Below are 15,149 nucleotides of genomic sequence, written 5' to 3'. Positions count from 1 at the left end.
CACCCGCTGATTAAATTCACTGATTCAAAGCAAATACCAAACAACGTTTAGGCTGCGTGTAGCAAAACGTAGGAAGAAAAATAACATTCACTGAAATTACCCTTTTCTCCGAAGGACTCAGTGAAGTTAGTGTTTCATGTGTGTGTGTGTTTTGTCTTTTGTGTACCATTTTCCGCATTTCTGTTCCTTCGATAGGTGAGCCACCGCTGTGACCTGGGGCAGCTGGGCCGGCAGAGGGCGCACTCCGCCTACAGTCATGACCCGAGTCGGAGCATACCTTGCACTGCTTGAGTACAGGGCTGACGCGGGGCGGGCTGCTCTCGGGAAGTTACTGCGAGCCGGGTGAGAGGAGGCAGAGTCCGGCGAGAGCGCTCCGGAGAGGCCGGAGTGAAGTCTTCGCGGAGCCACGGCACAGAAGCATGCGAAGTGCATAGCGCTTCGCAGGGACCGGACAGCTGGCTGCAGAGCAGGCGCTGAACCACCTGGGCTGTAAGGAGACAGGCTCGCTGCGCGGCCACTCGGCGTGAGTTATTAATGTGCAGCTGTTCGCAGCGTGACAGGACTGCACAGTGGGGTTGTTTCGGGCAGCAAGGGACTCACGCAGAGGAGTTAAACGTGTAAAACGGAACTGTCACCTTAGTGTGTGGGGTTGTGCTGGAAGTGTAGCTTATGTTGTCAATGTATAATCGTGAGATGGCTGTTTCTCTAGTGCAGTGGCATTCAAACTTGTTCATACCGAACCCCACCCCCTTTGAGTACAAATATTGTTTATGGGCCTCTCCCACCTAGTGCCCCCCACAACCTCTAGAAGTCCCAAAGTATGGGATGGGGGGCAGGTGCTTTAAAATATAAACATATGTTCTACTGTTTATGTTTTCTATTAAACGCAGTCTCCTTAATCCTTTTTTATATTGAAAACAGTCCTCTTAACCCTTTTTAAAGAGCACCCCCCACCTCTGGGCACCCCTAGGTGGGCCAACCCGCCCCCCAGACTGAAGTGCCTGCTCTAGTGTGTGTTTGAAGGCACGCAGCTAAGGCTCGCAAAATACATGACGTGGGACCCCGCACGCGTGATGACTCTTCCCACTGATCTAGAACGTCGATTCATTCCAGGGTTAACAGTGAGCGCGTACCTTGCCTCTGAGCATCGACGTGCAGGACACGCGCCTTTTCCGTCGGTGTGAGGGTTTATAGCCTGAGTCATGACGCGCAGTTATTGCCTCGGTGTGAAGGTTTACATCTCTGTGATTCGCCGGTGGCCATTCACTCAACAGCATGCAGCCACACACTGTGGGGCTGGCCCCCAAGGCTGTGTGTCCAGGGAGTGCCCGAAGGTCGGCTCGTGTGTGGCATGCAGCTATTTGCCCAGCGTGAGGGCTTACGCGTGTGGCATGCATGGTGACAGTCCCCCCAGAAATGACATACGCAACTCTTTCCTTCATGAGAGGGTTCTTATGTGTCAGACATTTTCTCGTTACTCTGAAGGTTAAACTCTCACTCGCGTTGCTTTTATTGCGTTCAACTTTTCAAGCGATGTGAGGGTTTAGCGTAACTCGAAAGCTCCGTGTACGGGGTTTTAAAGTGCGACTCGTGCCCATTCACGCAGTGAGATTGTTTTTGTGTGCGGCACGCGGACGTTTGCGGGGGGCGCAGGGCGGCTTGATGTGACATTCAGCTGTTCACACAATTTGTGGGGGTGCATGTGCGTTCCGCAGCGTTTCACTGAGTGTGATGCGGCGTGTCCCTGCCATGCAGCTGCCCACTGAGCCCAGTTTCTAAATGCCACCCGTCCACCTAGTTAGTCTGTTGAGAATGACATGTATTTAATGCAGTATTTACCCAGTAAGAGGTGTACTTGTGTGATATGTAACTGTTCGCTCAGGGCGAGTGTTCAAATGCATGCAATGCTATTATTTACGCAGTGTGAGGGTCTACATCTGTAGCCCGCACCTACCGCGCAGATATGCACCCCGTGCCGAGTTGAAATGTACCACGCGCAGCTGTTTAAGTGTGGAGTTTTAAATGCAAATCATGACGCGCGCAGTTTCTCGTTTCGAGGGTTGCATTGTGGTATGTCCATGTTCTTTCAGTGCGAGGGTTCAGATGTGTGATCTGCAGCTTGATTAGTGGGGTTGGGGGGCGGGGGGGGAGGGTTAATCACATTGGGTTTTTATGTAGCACTTTATGTCGGATCCCTCCCACTTCGAAGCGCTGAGGTTCGACTTTGCGAAGTACAGACTTGCCCCATGTCTGCAGCCAACAATTAACCCATGAGTAAAGCACCTGGACATATATGACATGAAGTATTGACTTATAAAGTGAGATTTAAATGTGACATTCAGCTATGCACTGTGTGTGTGTGTGTGTGTGTGTGTAGGCTAGGCAGCTATTCACTCAGTGTAGGGGTACTGGTGTAGGCTACGCAGCTATTCACTCAGTGTAGGAGTACTGGTGTAAGCCATGTAGCTATTCACTCAGTATAGGGGTACTGGTGTAAGCCATGCAGCTATTCACTCGGTGTAGGAGTACTGGTGTAAGCCATGTAGCTATTCACTCAGTGCAGGGGTATGGCTGTAGGCTATGCATCTATTCACTTAGTGTAGGGGTACTGGTGTAACCCATGCAGCTATTTACTCAGTGTAGGGGTACTGGTGTAAGGTAGGCAGCTATTCACTCAGTGTAGGGGTACTGGTGTAAGCCATGCAGCTATTCACTCAGTGTAGGGGTACTGGTGTAGGCTAGGCAGCTATTCACTCAGTGTAGGGGGTACTGGTGTAAGCCATGCAGCTATTCACTCAGTGTAGGGGTACTGGGTCAAGCTAGGCAGCTATTCACTTAGTGTGAGGGATACTATGTAGGTCATGCAGCTATTCACTCAGTGTAGGGGTACTGGTGTAGGCTAGGCAGCTATTCACTCAGTGTAGGGATACTGGTGTAAGCTATGCAGCTATTCAGTCAGTGTAGGGGTACTGGTGTAAGCTATGCATCTATTCACTCAGTGTAGGGGTACGGGTGTAGGCTAGGCAGCTATTCACTCAGTGTAGGAGTACTGGTGTAAGCTATGCAGCTATTCAGTCAGTATAGGGGTACTGGTGTAGGCTATGCATCTATTCACACAGTGTCGGGGTACTGGTGTAGGCGAGACAGCTACTCACTCAGTGTAGGGGTACTGTGTAAGCTATGCAGCTGTTCACTCGGTGTAGGGGTACTGGTGTAAGCCATGCAGCTATTCACTCGGTGTAGGAGTACTGGTGTAAGCCATGTAGCTATTCACTCAGTGCAGGGGTATGGCTGTAGGCTATGCATCTATTCACTTAGTGTAGGGGTACTGGTGTAACCCATGCAGCTATTCACTCAGTGTAGGGGTACTGGTGTAGGCTAGGCAGCTATTCACTCAGTGTAGGGGTACTGGTGTAAGCTAGGCAGCTATTCACTCAGTGTAGGGGTACTGGTGTAGGCTGGGCAGCTATTCACTCAGTGTAGGGGTACTGGTGTAAGCTATGCAGCTATTCACTCAGTGTAGGGATAGTGACGTAGGCTATGCAGCTATCCACTTAGTGTGAGCGATACTATGGACCCCATGCAGCTATTCACCCATTGCAGGAGCAATGGTGTAGGCTATGCATCTATTCACTCAGTGTAGGGGTACTGGTGTAAGCCATGCAGCTATTCACCCGGTGTAGGAGTAATGGTGTAAGCCATGTAGCTATTCACTCGGTGTAGTACAGGTGTAAGCCATGTAGCTATTCACTCAGTGTATGGGTACTGGTGTAAACCATGCAGATATTCACTCGGTGTAGGAGTACTGGTGTAAGCCATGTAGCTATTCAATCAGTGTAGGGGTACTAGTGTAAGCCATGCAGCTATTCACTCGGTGTAGGAGTACTGGTTTAAGCTTTGTAGCTATTCACTCAGTGTAGGAGTACTGGTGTAAGCCATGCAGCTATTCACTCGGTGTATGAGTACTGGTGTAAACCATGTAGCTATTCACTCAGTGTAGGAGTATTGGTGTAAGCCATGTAGCTATTCACTCAGTATAGGGGTACTGGTGTAAGCCATGTAGCTATTCACTCAGTGCAGGGGTACGGCTGTAGGCTATGCATCTATTCACTTAGTGCAGGGGTACGGCTGTAGGCTATGCATCTATTCACTTAGTGTAGGGGTACTGGTGTAACCCATGCAGCTATTCACTCAGTGTAGGGGTACTGGTGTAAGCCATGTAGCTATTCACTGAGTGTATGGGTACTGGTGTAGGCTATGCATCTATTCACTCAATGTAGGGGTACTGGTGTAAGCCATGCAGCTATTCACTCAGTGTAGGGGTACTGGTGTAAGCCATGTAGCTATTCACTGAGTGTATGGGTACTGGTGTAGGCTATTCATCTATTCATTCAGTGTAGGGGTACTGGTGTAAGCCATGTAGCTATTCACTGAGTGTATGGGTACTGGTGTAGGCTAGGCAGGCAGCTATTCACTCAGTGTAGGGGTACTGGTGTAAGCCATGCAGCTATTCACTCGGTGTAGGGGTACTGGTGTAAGCCATGTAGCTATTCACTGAGTGTATGGGTACTGGTGTAGGCTATGCATCTATTCACTCAGTGTAGGGGTTCTGGTGTAAGCCATGCAGCTATTCACTCAGTGTAGGGGTACTGGTGTAAGCCATGTAGCTATTCACTGAGTGTATGGGTACTGGTGTAGGCTAGGCAGGTAGCTATTCACTCAGTGTAGGGGTACTGGTGTAAGCCATGCAGCTATTCACTGAGTGTATGGGTACTGGTGTAGGCTATGCATCTATTCACTCAGTGTAGGGGTACTGGTGTAAGCCATGCAGCTATTCGCTCAGTGTAGGGGTACTGGTGTAAGCCATGCAGCTATTCACTCAGTATAGGGGTACTGGTGTAAGCCATGCAGCTATTCACTGAGTGTATGGGTACTGGTGTAGGCTATGCATCTATTCACTCAGTGTTGGGGTACTGGTGTAAGCCATGCAGCTATTCACTCAGTGTAGGTGTACTTGTGTAAGCCATGTAGCTATTCACTGAGTGTATGGATACTGGTGTAGGCTAGACAGGCAGCTATTCACTCAGTGTAGGGGTACTGGTGTAAGTCATGCAGCTATTCACTCAGTGTAGGGGTACTGGTGTAAGCCATGTAGCTATTCACTGAGTGTATGGGTACTGGTGTAGGCTATGCATCTATTCACTCAGTGTAAGGGTACTGGTGTAAGCCATGCAGCCATTCACTCAGTGTAGGGGTACTGATGTAAGCCATGTAGCTATTCACTCAGTGTAGGGGTACTGGTGTAGGCTATGCATCTATTCACTCAGTGTAGGGGTACTGGTGTAAGCCATGTAGCTAGTCACTGAGTGTATGGGTACTGGTGTAGGCTAGGCAGGCAGCTATTCACTTAGCGTAGGGGCATTGGTGTAAGCCATGCAGCTATTCACTCAGTGTAGGGGTACTGGTGTAAGCCATGTAGGTATTCACTGAGTGTATGGGTACTGGTGTAGGCTATGCATCTACTTACTCAGTTTAGGGGTACTGGTGTAAGCCATGCAGCTATTCACTCAGTGTAGGTGTACTTGTGTAAGCCATGTAGCTATTCACTGAGTGTATGGGTACTGGTGTAGGCTAGGCAGGCAGCTATTCACTCAGTGTAGGGGTACTGGTGTAAGCCATGCAGCTATTCACTCAGTGTAGGGGTACTGGTGTAAACTATGCAGCTATTCACTCAGTGTAGGGATAGTGACGTAGGCTATGCAGCTATCCACTTAGTGTGAGCGATACTATGGGCCCCATGCAGCTATTGACCCATTGCAGGAGCAATGGTGTAGGCTATGCATCTATTCACTCAGTGTAGGGGTACTGGTGTAAGCCATGCAGCTATTCACCCGGTCTAGGAGTACTGGTGTAAGCCATGTAGCTATTCACTCAGTGTAGGAGTACAGGTGTAAGCCATGTATCTATTCACTCAGTGTATGGGTACTGGTGTAAACCATGCAGATATTCACTCGGTGTAGGAGTACTGGCGTAAGCCATGTAGCTATTCACTCAGTGTAGGGGTACTAGTGTAAGCCATGCAGCTATTCACTTGGTGTAGGAGTACTGGTTTAAGCTATATAGCTATTCACTCAGTGTAGTGGTACTGGTGTAAGCCATGCAGCTATTCACTCGGTGTAGGAGTACTGGTGTAAGCCATGTAGCTATTCACTCAGTGTAGGAGTACTGGTGTAAGCCATGTAGCTATTCACTCAGTATAGGGGTACTGGTGTAAGCCATGCAGCTATTCACTCGGTGTAGGAGTACTGGTGTAAGCCATGTAGCTATTCACTCAGTGCAGGGGTACGGCTGTAGGCTATACATCTATTCACTCAGTGTAGGGGTACTGGTGTAACCCATGCAGCTATTCACTCAGTGTAGGGGTACTGGTGTAAGCCATGTAGCTATTCCCTGAGTGTATGGGTACTGGTGTAGGCTATGCATCTATTCACTCAGTGTAGGGATACTGGTGTAAGACATGCAGCTATTCACTCAGTGTAGGGGTACTGGTTTGAGACATGTAGCTATTCACTCACTGTATGGGTACTGGTGTAGGCCATGTAGCCATTCACTCACTGTAGGGGTACTGGTGTATGCTATACATCTATTCACTCAGTGTAGGGGTACTGGTGTAGGTTATGCATCTATTCACTCAGTGTAGGGGTACTGGTGTAAGCCATGTAGCTATTCACTCGGTGTAGGAGTACTGGTGTAGGCTATGCATCTATTCACTCGTTGTAGGGGTACTGGTGTATGCTATACATCTATTCACTCAGTGTAGGGGTACTGGTGTAGGTTATGCATCTATTCACTCAGTGTTTGGGTACTGGTGTAAGCCATGTAGCTATTCACTCAGTATAGGGGTACTGGTGTAAGCAATGCAGCTATTCACTCAGTGTAGGGGTACTGGTGTAAACTATGCAGCTATTCACTCAGTGTAGGGATAGTGACGTAGGCTATGCAGCTATCCACTTAGTGTGAGCGATACTATGGGCCCCATGCAGCTATTGACCCATTGCAGGAGCAATGGTGTAGGCTATGCATCTATTCACTCAGTGTAGGGGTACTGGTGTAAGCCATGCAGCTATTCACCCAGTCTAGGAGTACTGGTGAAGCCATGTAGCTATTCACTCAGTGTAGGAGTACAGGTGTAAGCCATGTATCTATTCACTCAGTGTATGGGTACTGGTGTAAACCATGCAGATATTCACTCGGTGTAGGAGTACTGGCGTAAGCCATGTAGCTATTCACTCAGTGTAGGGGTACTAGTGTAAGCCATGCAGCTATTCACTTGGTGTAGGAGTACTGGTTTAAGCTATATAGCTATTCACTCAGTGTAGTGGTACTGGTGTAAGCCATGCAGCTATTCACTCGGTGTAGGAGTACTGGTGTAAGCCATGTAGCTATTCACTCAGTGTAGGAGTACTGGTGTAAGCCATGTAGCTATTCACTCAGTATAGGGGTACTGGTGTAAGCCATGCAGCTATTCACTCGGTGTAGGAGTACTGGTGTAAGCCATGTAGCTATTCACTCAGTGCAGTGGTACGGCTGTAGGCTATACATCTATTCACTCAGTGTAGGGGTACTGGTGTAACCCATGCAGCTATTCACTCAGTGTAGGGGTACTGGTGTAAGCCATGTAGCTATTCCCTGAGTGTATGGGTACTGGTGTAGGCTATGCATCTATTCACTCAGTGTAGGGATACTGGTGTAAGACATGCAGCTATTCACTCAGTGTAGGGGTACTGGTTTGAGACATGTAGCTATTCACTCACTGTATGGGTACTGGTGTAGGCCATGTAGCCATTCACTCACTGTAGGGGTACTGGTGTATGCTATACATCTATTCACTCAGTGTAGGGGTACTGGTGTAGGTTATGCATCTATTCACTCAGTGTAGGGGTACTGGTGTAAGCCATGTAGCTATTCACTCGGTGTAGGAGTACTGGTGTAGGCTATGCATCTATTCACTCGTTGTAGGGGTACTGGTGTATGCTATACATCTATTCACTCAGTGTAGGGGTACTGGTGTAAGTTATGCATCTATTCACTCAGTGTTTGGGTACTGGTGATAGCCATGCAGCTATTCACTCGGTGTAGGAGTACTGGTGTAGGCTATGCATCTATTCACTCATTGTAGGGATATTGGTGTAAGCCATGCAGCTATTCACTCAGTGTAGGGGTACTGGTGTAAGCCATGCAGCTATTCACTCTGTGTAGGGGTACTGGTGTAAGCCATGTAGCTATTCACTGAGTGTATGGGTACTGGTGTAGGCTATGCATCTATTCACTCAGTGTAGCGGTACCGGTGTAACCCATGCAGTTATTCATTCAGTGTAGGGGTACTGGTGTAAGCCATGTAGCTATTCACTCAGTGTTTGGGTACTGGTGTAAGCCATGTAGCTATTCACTCAGTGTAGGGGTACTGGTGTAGGCTATGCATCTATTCACTCATTTTAGGGGTACTGGTGTAGGCTATGCATCTATTCACTCAGTGTAGGGGTACTGGTGTAAGCCATGCAGCTATTCACTCAGTGTTTGGGTACTGGTGTAAGCCATGCAGCTATTCACTGAGTGTATGGGTACTGGTGTAGGCTAGGCAGGAAGATATTCACTCAGTGTAGGGGTACTGGTGTAAGCCAGGCAGCTAGTCACTCATTTTAGGGGTACTGGTGTAGGCTATGCATCTATTCACTCAGTGTAGGGGTACTGGTGTAAGCCGTGCAGCTATTCACTCAGTGTAGGTGTACTGGTGTAAGCCATGTAGCTATTCACTGAGTGTATGGGTACTGGTGTAGGCTAGGCAGGAAGATATTCACTCAGTGTAGGGGTACTGGTGTAAGCCAGGCAGCTAGTCACTGAGTGTATGGGTACTGGTGTAGGCTATGCAGCTATTCACTCAGTGTAGGGGTACTGGTGTAAGCCATGCAGCTATTCACTCAGTGTAGGGGTACTGGTGTAAGCCATGTAGCTATTCATTCAGTGTATGGGTACTGGTGTAAGCCATGTAGCTATTCATTCAGTGTATGGGTACTGGTGTAGGCCATGTAGCTATTCACTCAGTGTAGGAGTACTGGTGTAGGCTATGCATCTATTCACTCATTGTAGCGGTACTGGTGTAAGCCATGCAGCTATTCACTCAGTGTAGGGGTACTGCTGTAAGCCATGTAGCTATTCGCTCAGTGTAGGGGTACTGGTGTAGGCTATGCATCTATTCAATCAGTGTAGGGGTACTGGTGTAAGCATGCAGCTATTCACTCAGTGTAGGGGTACTGGTGTAAACCATGCAGCTATTCACTCAGTGTAGGGGTACTGGTGTAAGCCATGTAGCTATTCACTCAGTGTATGGGTACTGGTGTGGGCTATGCATCTATTCACTCAGTGTATGGGTACTGGTGTAGGCTATGCATCTATTCACTCAGTGTAGGGGTACTGGTGTAAGCATGCAGCTATTCACTCAGTGTAGGGGTACTGGTGTAAACCATGCAGCTATTCACTCGGTGTAGGAGTACTGGTGTAGGCTATGCATCTATTCACTCATTGTAGCGGTACTGGTGTAAGCCATGCAGCTATTCACTCAGTGTAGGGGTACTGCTGTAAGCCATGTAGCTATTCACTGAGTGTATGGGTACTGGTGTAGGCTAGGCAGGCAGCTATTCACTCAGTATAGGGGTACTGGTGTAGGCTATGCATCTATTCACTCAGTGTAGGGGTACTGGTGAAAGCCATGTAGCTATTCACTCAGTGTTTGGGTACTGGTGTAAGCCATGCAGCTATTCACTCGGTGTAGGAGTACTGGTGTAGGCTATGCATCTATTCACTCATTGTAGCGGTACTGGTGTAAGCCATGCAGCTATTCACTCAGTGTAGGGGTACTGCTGTAAGACATGTAGCTATTCACTGAGTGTATGGGTACTGGTGTAGGCTAGGCAGGCAGCTATTCACTCAGTGTAGGGGTACTGGTGTAAGCCATGCAGCTATTCGCTCAGGGTAGGGGTACTGGTGTAGGCTATGCATCTATTCAATCAGTGTAGGGGTACTGGTGTAAGCATGCAGCTATTCACTCAGTGTAGGGGTACTGGTGTAAACCATGCAGCTATTCACTCAGTGTAGGGGTACTGGTGTAAGCCATGTAGCTATTCACTCAGTGTATGGGTACTGGTGTGGGCTATGCATCTATTCACTCAGTGTATGGGTACTGGTGTAGGCTATGCATCTATTCATTCAGTGTAGGGGTACTGGTGTAAGCCATGTAGCTATTCACTGAGTGTATGGGTACTGGTGTAGGCTATGCATCTATTCACTCAGTGTAGCGGTACCGGTGTAACCCATGCAGTTATTCACTCAGTGTAGGGGTACTGGTGTAAGCCATGTAGCTATTCACTCAGTGTTTGGGTACTGGTGTAAGCCATGTAGCTATTCACTCAGTGTAGGGGTACTGGTGTAGGCTATGCATCTATTCACTTATTTTAGGGGTACTTGTGTAGGCTATGCATCTATTCACTCAGTGTAGGGGTACTGGTGTAAGCCATGTAGCTATTCACTCAGTGTTTGGGTACTGGTGTAAACCATGCAGCTATTCACTTGGTGTAGGAGTACTGGTGTAGGCTATGCATCTATTCACTCAGTGTAGGGGTACTGGTGTAAGCCATGCAGCTATTCACTCAGTGTAGGTGTACTGGTGTAAGCGATGTAGCTATTCACTGAGTGTATGGGTACTGGTGTAGGCTAGGCAGGAAGATATTCACTCAGTGTAGGGGTACTGGTGTAAGCCATGCAGCTAGTCACTGAGTGTATGGGTACTGGTGTAGACTATGCATCTATTCACTCAGTGTAGGGGTTCTGGTGTAAGCCATGCAGCTATTCACTCAGTGTAATGGTACTGGTGTAAGCCATGCAGCAATTCACTCAGTGTAGGGGTACTGGTGTAAGCCATGTAGCAATTCATTCAGTGTATGGGTACTGGTGTAGGCCATGTAGCTATTCACTCAGTGTAGGGGTACTGATGTAGGCTATGCATCTATTCACTCAGTGTAGGGGTACTGGTGTAGGCTATGCATCTATTCACTCAGTGTAGGGGTACTGGTGTAAGCTAGGCAGGAAGATATTCACTCAGTGTAGGGGTACTGGTGTAAGCCATGCAGCTAGTCACTGAGTGTATGGGTATTGGTGTAGGCTATGCAGCTATTCACTCAGTGTAGGGGTACTGGTGTAAGCCATGCAGCTATTCACTCAGTGTAGGGGTACTGGTGTAAGCCATGTAGCTATTCATTCAGTGTATGGGTACTGGTGTAGGCCATGTAGCTATTCACTCAGTGTAGGGGTACTGGTGTAGGCTATGCATCTATTCACTCAGTGTAGGGGTACTGGTGTAGGCTATGCATCTATTCACTCAGTGTAGGGGTACTGGTGTAAGCCATGTAGCTATTCACTCAGTGTTTGGGTACTGGTGTAAGCCATGCAGCTATTCACTCGGTGTAGGAGTACTGGTGTAGGCTATGCATCTATTCACTCAGTGTAGGGGTACTGGTGTAAGCCACGCAGCTATTCACTCAGTGTAGGGGTACTGGTGTAAGCCATGTAGCAATTCATTCAGTGTATGGGTACTGGTGTAGGCCATGTAGCTATTCACTGAGTGTATGGGTACTGCTGTAGGCTAGGCAGGCAGATATTCACTCAGTGTAGGGGTACTGGTGTAAGCCATGTAGGTATTCACTCAGTGTTTGGGTACTGGTGTAAGCCATGCAGCTATTCACTTGGTGTAGGAGTACTGGTGTAGGCTATGCATCTATTCACTCAGTGTAGGGGTACTGGTGTAAGCCACGCAGCTATTCACTCAGTGTAGGGGAACAGCTCTAAGCCATGTAGCTATTCACTGAGTGTATGGGTACTGGTGTAGGCTAGGCAGGCAACTATTCACTCAGTGTAGGGGTACTGGTGTAAGCCATGCAGCTATTCGCTCAGTGTAGGGGTACTGGTGTAAACCATGCAGCTATTCACTCAGTGTAGGGGTACTGGTGTAAGCCATGGAGCTATTCACTCAGTGTATGGGTACTGGTGTGGGCTATGCATCTATTCACTCAGTGTATGGGTACTGGTGTAGGCTATGCATCTATTCACTCAGTGTAGGGGTACTGGTGTAGGCTATGCATCGGTTCACTCAGTGTAGGGGTACTGGTGTAAGCCATGTAGCTATTCACTCAGTGTTTGGGTACTGGTGCAAGCTATGCATCTATTCACTCAGTGTAGGGGTACTGGTGTAAGCCACGCAGCTATTCACTCAGTGTAGGTGTACTTGTGTAAGCCATGTAGCTATTCACTGAGTGCATGGGTACTGGTGTAGGCTAGGCAGGCAGCTATTCACTCAGTGTAGGGGTACTGGTGTAAGCCATGCAGCTATTCACTCAGTGTAGGGGTACTGGTGTAAGCCATGTAGCTATTCACTCAGTGTTTGGGTACTGGTGTAAGCCTTGCAGCTATTCACTCGGTGTAGGAGTACTGGTGTAGGCTATGCATCTATTCACTCAGTGTAGCGGTACTGGTGTAAGCCATGCAGCTATTCACTCAGTGTAGGGGTACTGCTGTAAGCCATGCAGCTATTCACTGAGTGTATGGGTACTGGTGTAGGCCAGGCAGGCAGCTATTCACTCAGTGTAGGGGTACTGGTGTAAGCCATGCAGTTATTCGCTCAGTGTAGGGGTACTGGTGTAAACCATGCAGCTATTCACTCAGTGTAGGGGTACTGGTGTAAGCCATGTAGCTATTCACTGAGTGTAAGGGTACTGGTGTAGGCTAGGCAGGCAGCTATTCACTCAGTGTAGGGGTACTGGTGTAAGCCATGTAGCTATTCTCTCAGTGTATGGGTACTGGTGTGGGCTATGCATCTATTCACTCAGTGTATGCGTACTGGTGTAGGCTATGCATCTATTCACTCAGTGTAGGAGTACTGGTGTAGGCTATGCATCGGTTCACTCAGTGTAGGGGTACTGGTGTAAGCCATGTAGCTATTCACTCAGTGTTTGGGTACTGGTGCAAGCTATGCATCTATTCACTCAGTGTAGGGGTACTGGTGTAGGCTATGCATCTGTTCACTCAGTGTAGGGGTACTGGTGTAAACCATGTAGCTATTCACTGAGTGTATGGGTACTGGTGTAGGCTAGGCAGGCAGCTATTCACTTAGTGTAGGGGTACTGGTGTAAGCCATGCAGCTATTCACTCAGAGTAGGGGTACTGGTGTAAGCCATGTAGCTATTCACTGAGTGTATGGGTACTGGTGTAGGTTATGCATCTCTTCACTCAGTGTAGGGGTACTGGTGTAAGCCACGCAGCTATTCACTCAGTGTAGGTGTACTTGTGTAAGCCATGTAGCTATTCACTGAGTGTATGGGTACTGGTGTAGGCTAGGCAGGCAGCTATTCACTCAGTGTAGGGGTACTGGTGTAAGCCATGCAGCTATTCACTCAGTGTAGGGGTACTTGTGTAAGACATGTAGCTATTTATTGAGTCTATGGGTACTGGTGTAGGCTAGGCATCTATTCACTCAGTGTGGGGGTACCGGTGTAACCGATGCAGTTATTCACTCAGTGTAGGGGTACTGGTGTAAGCCGTGTAGCTATTCACTCAGTGTAGGGGTACTGGTGTAGGCTATGCATCTATTCACTCATTGTAGGGGTACTGGTGTAGGCTATGCATATATTCACTCAGTGTAGGGGTACTGGTGTAAGCCATGCAGCTATTCACTTGGTGTAGGTGTACTGGTGTAAGCCATGTAGCTATTCACTGAGTGTATGGGTACTGCTGTAGGCTAGGCAGGCAACTATTCACTCAGTGTAGGGGTACTGGTGTAAGCCATGCAGCTATTCGCTCAGTGTAGGGGTACTGGTGTAAACCATGCAGCTATTCACTCAGTGTAGGGGTACTGGTGTAAGCCATGTAGCTATTCACTCAGTGTATGGGTACTGGTGTGGGCTATGCATCTATTCACTCAGTGTATGGGTACTGGTGTAGGCTATGCATCTATTCACTCAGTGTAGGGGTACTGGTGTAGGCTATGCATCGGTTCACTCAGTGTAGGGGTACTGGTGTAAGCCATGTAGCTATTCACTCAGTGTTTGGGTACTGGTGCAAGCTATGCATCTATTCACTCAGTGTAGGGGTACTGGTGTAAGCCACGCAGCTATTCACTCAGTGTAGGTGTACTTGTGTAAGCCATGTAGCTATTCACTGAGTGCATGGGTACTGGTGTAGGCTAGGCAGGCAGCTATTCACTCAGTGTAGGGGTACTGGTGTAAGCCATGCAGCTATTCACTCAGTGTAGGGGTACTGGTGTAAGCCATGTAGCTATGTATTGAGTGTATGGGTACTGGTGTAGGCTATGCATCTATTCACTCCGTGTAGGGGTACCGGTGTAACCCATGCAGTTATTCACTCAGTGTAGGGGTACTGGTGTAAGCCATGTAGCTATTCACTCAGTGTAGGGGTACTGGTGTAGGCTATGCATCTATTCACTCATTGTAGGGGTACTGGTGTAGGCTATGCATATATTCACTCAGTGTAGGGGTACTGGTGTAAGCCATGCAGCTATTCACTTGGTGTAGGAGTACTGGTGTAGGCTTTGCATCTATTCACTCAGTGTAGGGGTACTGGTTTAAGCCATGCAGCTATTCACTCAGTGTAGGTGTACTGGTGTAAGCCATGTAGCTATTCACTGAGTGTATGGGTACTGCTGTAGGCTGGGCAGGCAGATATTCACTCAGTGTAGGGGTACTGGTGTAAGCCATGTAGGTATTCACTCAGTGTTTGGGTACTGGTGTAAGCCATGCAGCTATTCACTTGGTGTAGGAGTACTGGTGTAGGCTATGCATCTATTCACTCAGTGTAGGGGTACTGGTGTAAGCCATGCAGCTATTCACTCAGTGTAGGTGTAGTGGTGTAAGCCATATAGCTATTCACTGAGTGTATGGGTACTGGTGTAGGCTAGGCAGGCAGATATTCACTCAGTGTAGGGGTACTGGTGTAAGCCATGCAGCTATTCACTGCACATAGGCTATGCATCTATTCACTCAGTGTAGGGGTACTGGTGTAAGCCATGTAGCTATTCACTCAGTGTT

General features: G+C 48.2%; 1 protein-coding gene across 3 annotated transcripts in view; it reads left to right on the top strand.

Annotated features, from left to right (window-relative positions):
* Nucleotides 1-279: 279 nt before the first annotated feature.
* The window catches only part of DAPK2 (death associated protein kinase 2), a 1,397,186-nt gene continuing 1,382,316 nt past the window's right edge, over nucleotides 280-15,149 (top strand). Inside the window, exon 1 of one of the 3 annotated variants that reach the window (XM_069624405.1) lies at nucleotides 280-489. The gene's annotated coding sequence lies outside the window, so the exon portion shown is untranslated. Of the gene's footprint in view, nucleotides 524-15,149 lie in introns of all 3 variants that reach the window. The other 2 variants (XM_069624404.1, XM_069624406.1) reach the window with 2 other exon arrangements.

Source organism: Ambystoma mexicanum, chromosome 11, assembly GCF_040938575.1.
Source record: "Ambystoma mexicanum isolate Mex_15411 chromosome 11, UKY_AmexF1_1, whole genome shotgun sequence".
NCBI classification, from domain to species: domain Eukaryota; kingdom Metazoa; phylum Chordata; class Amphibia; order Caudata; family Ambystomatidae; genus Ambystoma; species Ambystoma mexicanum.
The sequence above is the reverse complement of the archived record's forward strand: the minus strand, read 5'-3'. Positions and strand labels throughout refer to the sequence as shown.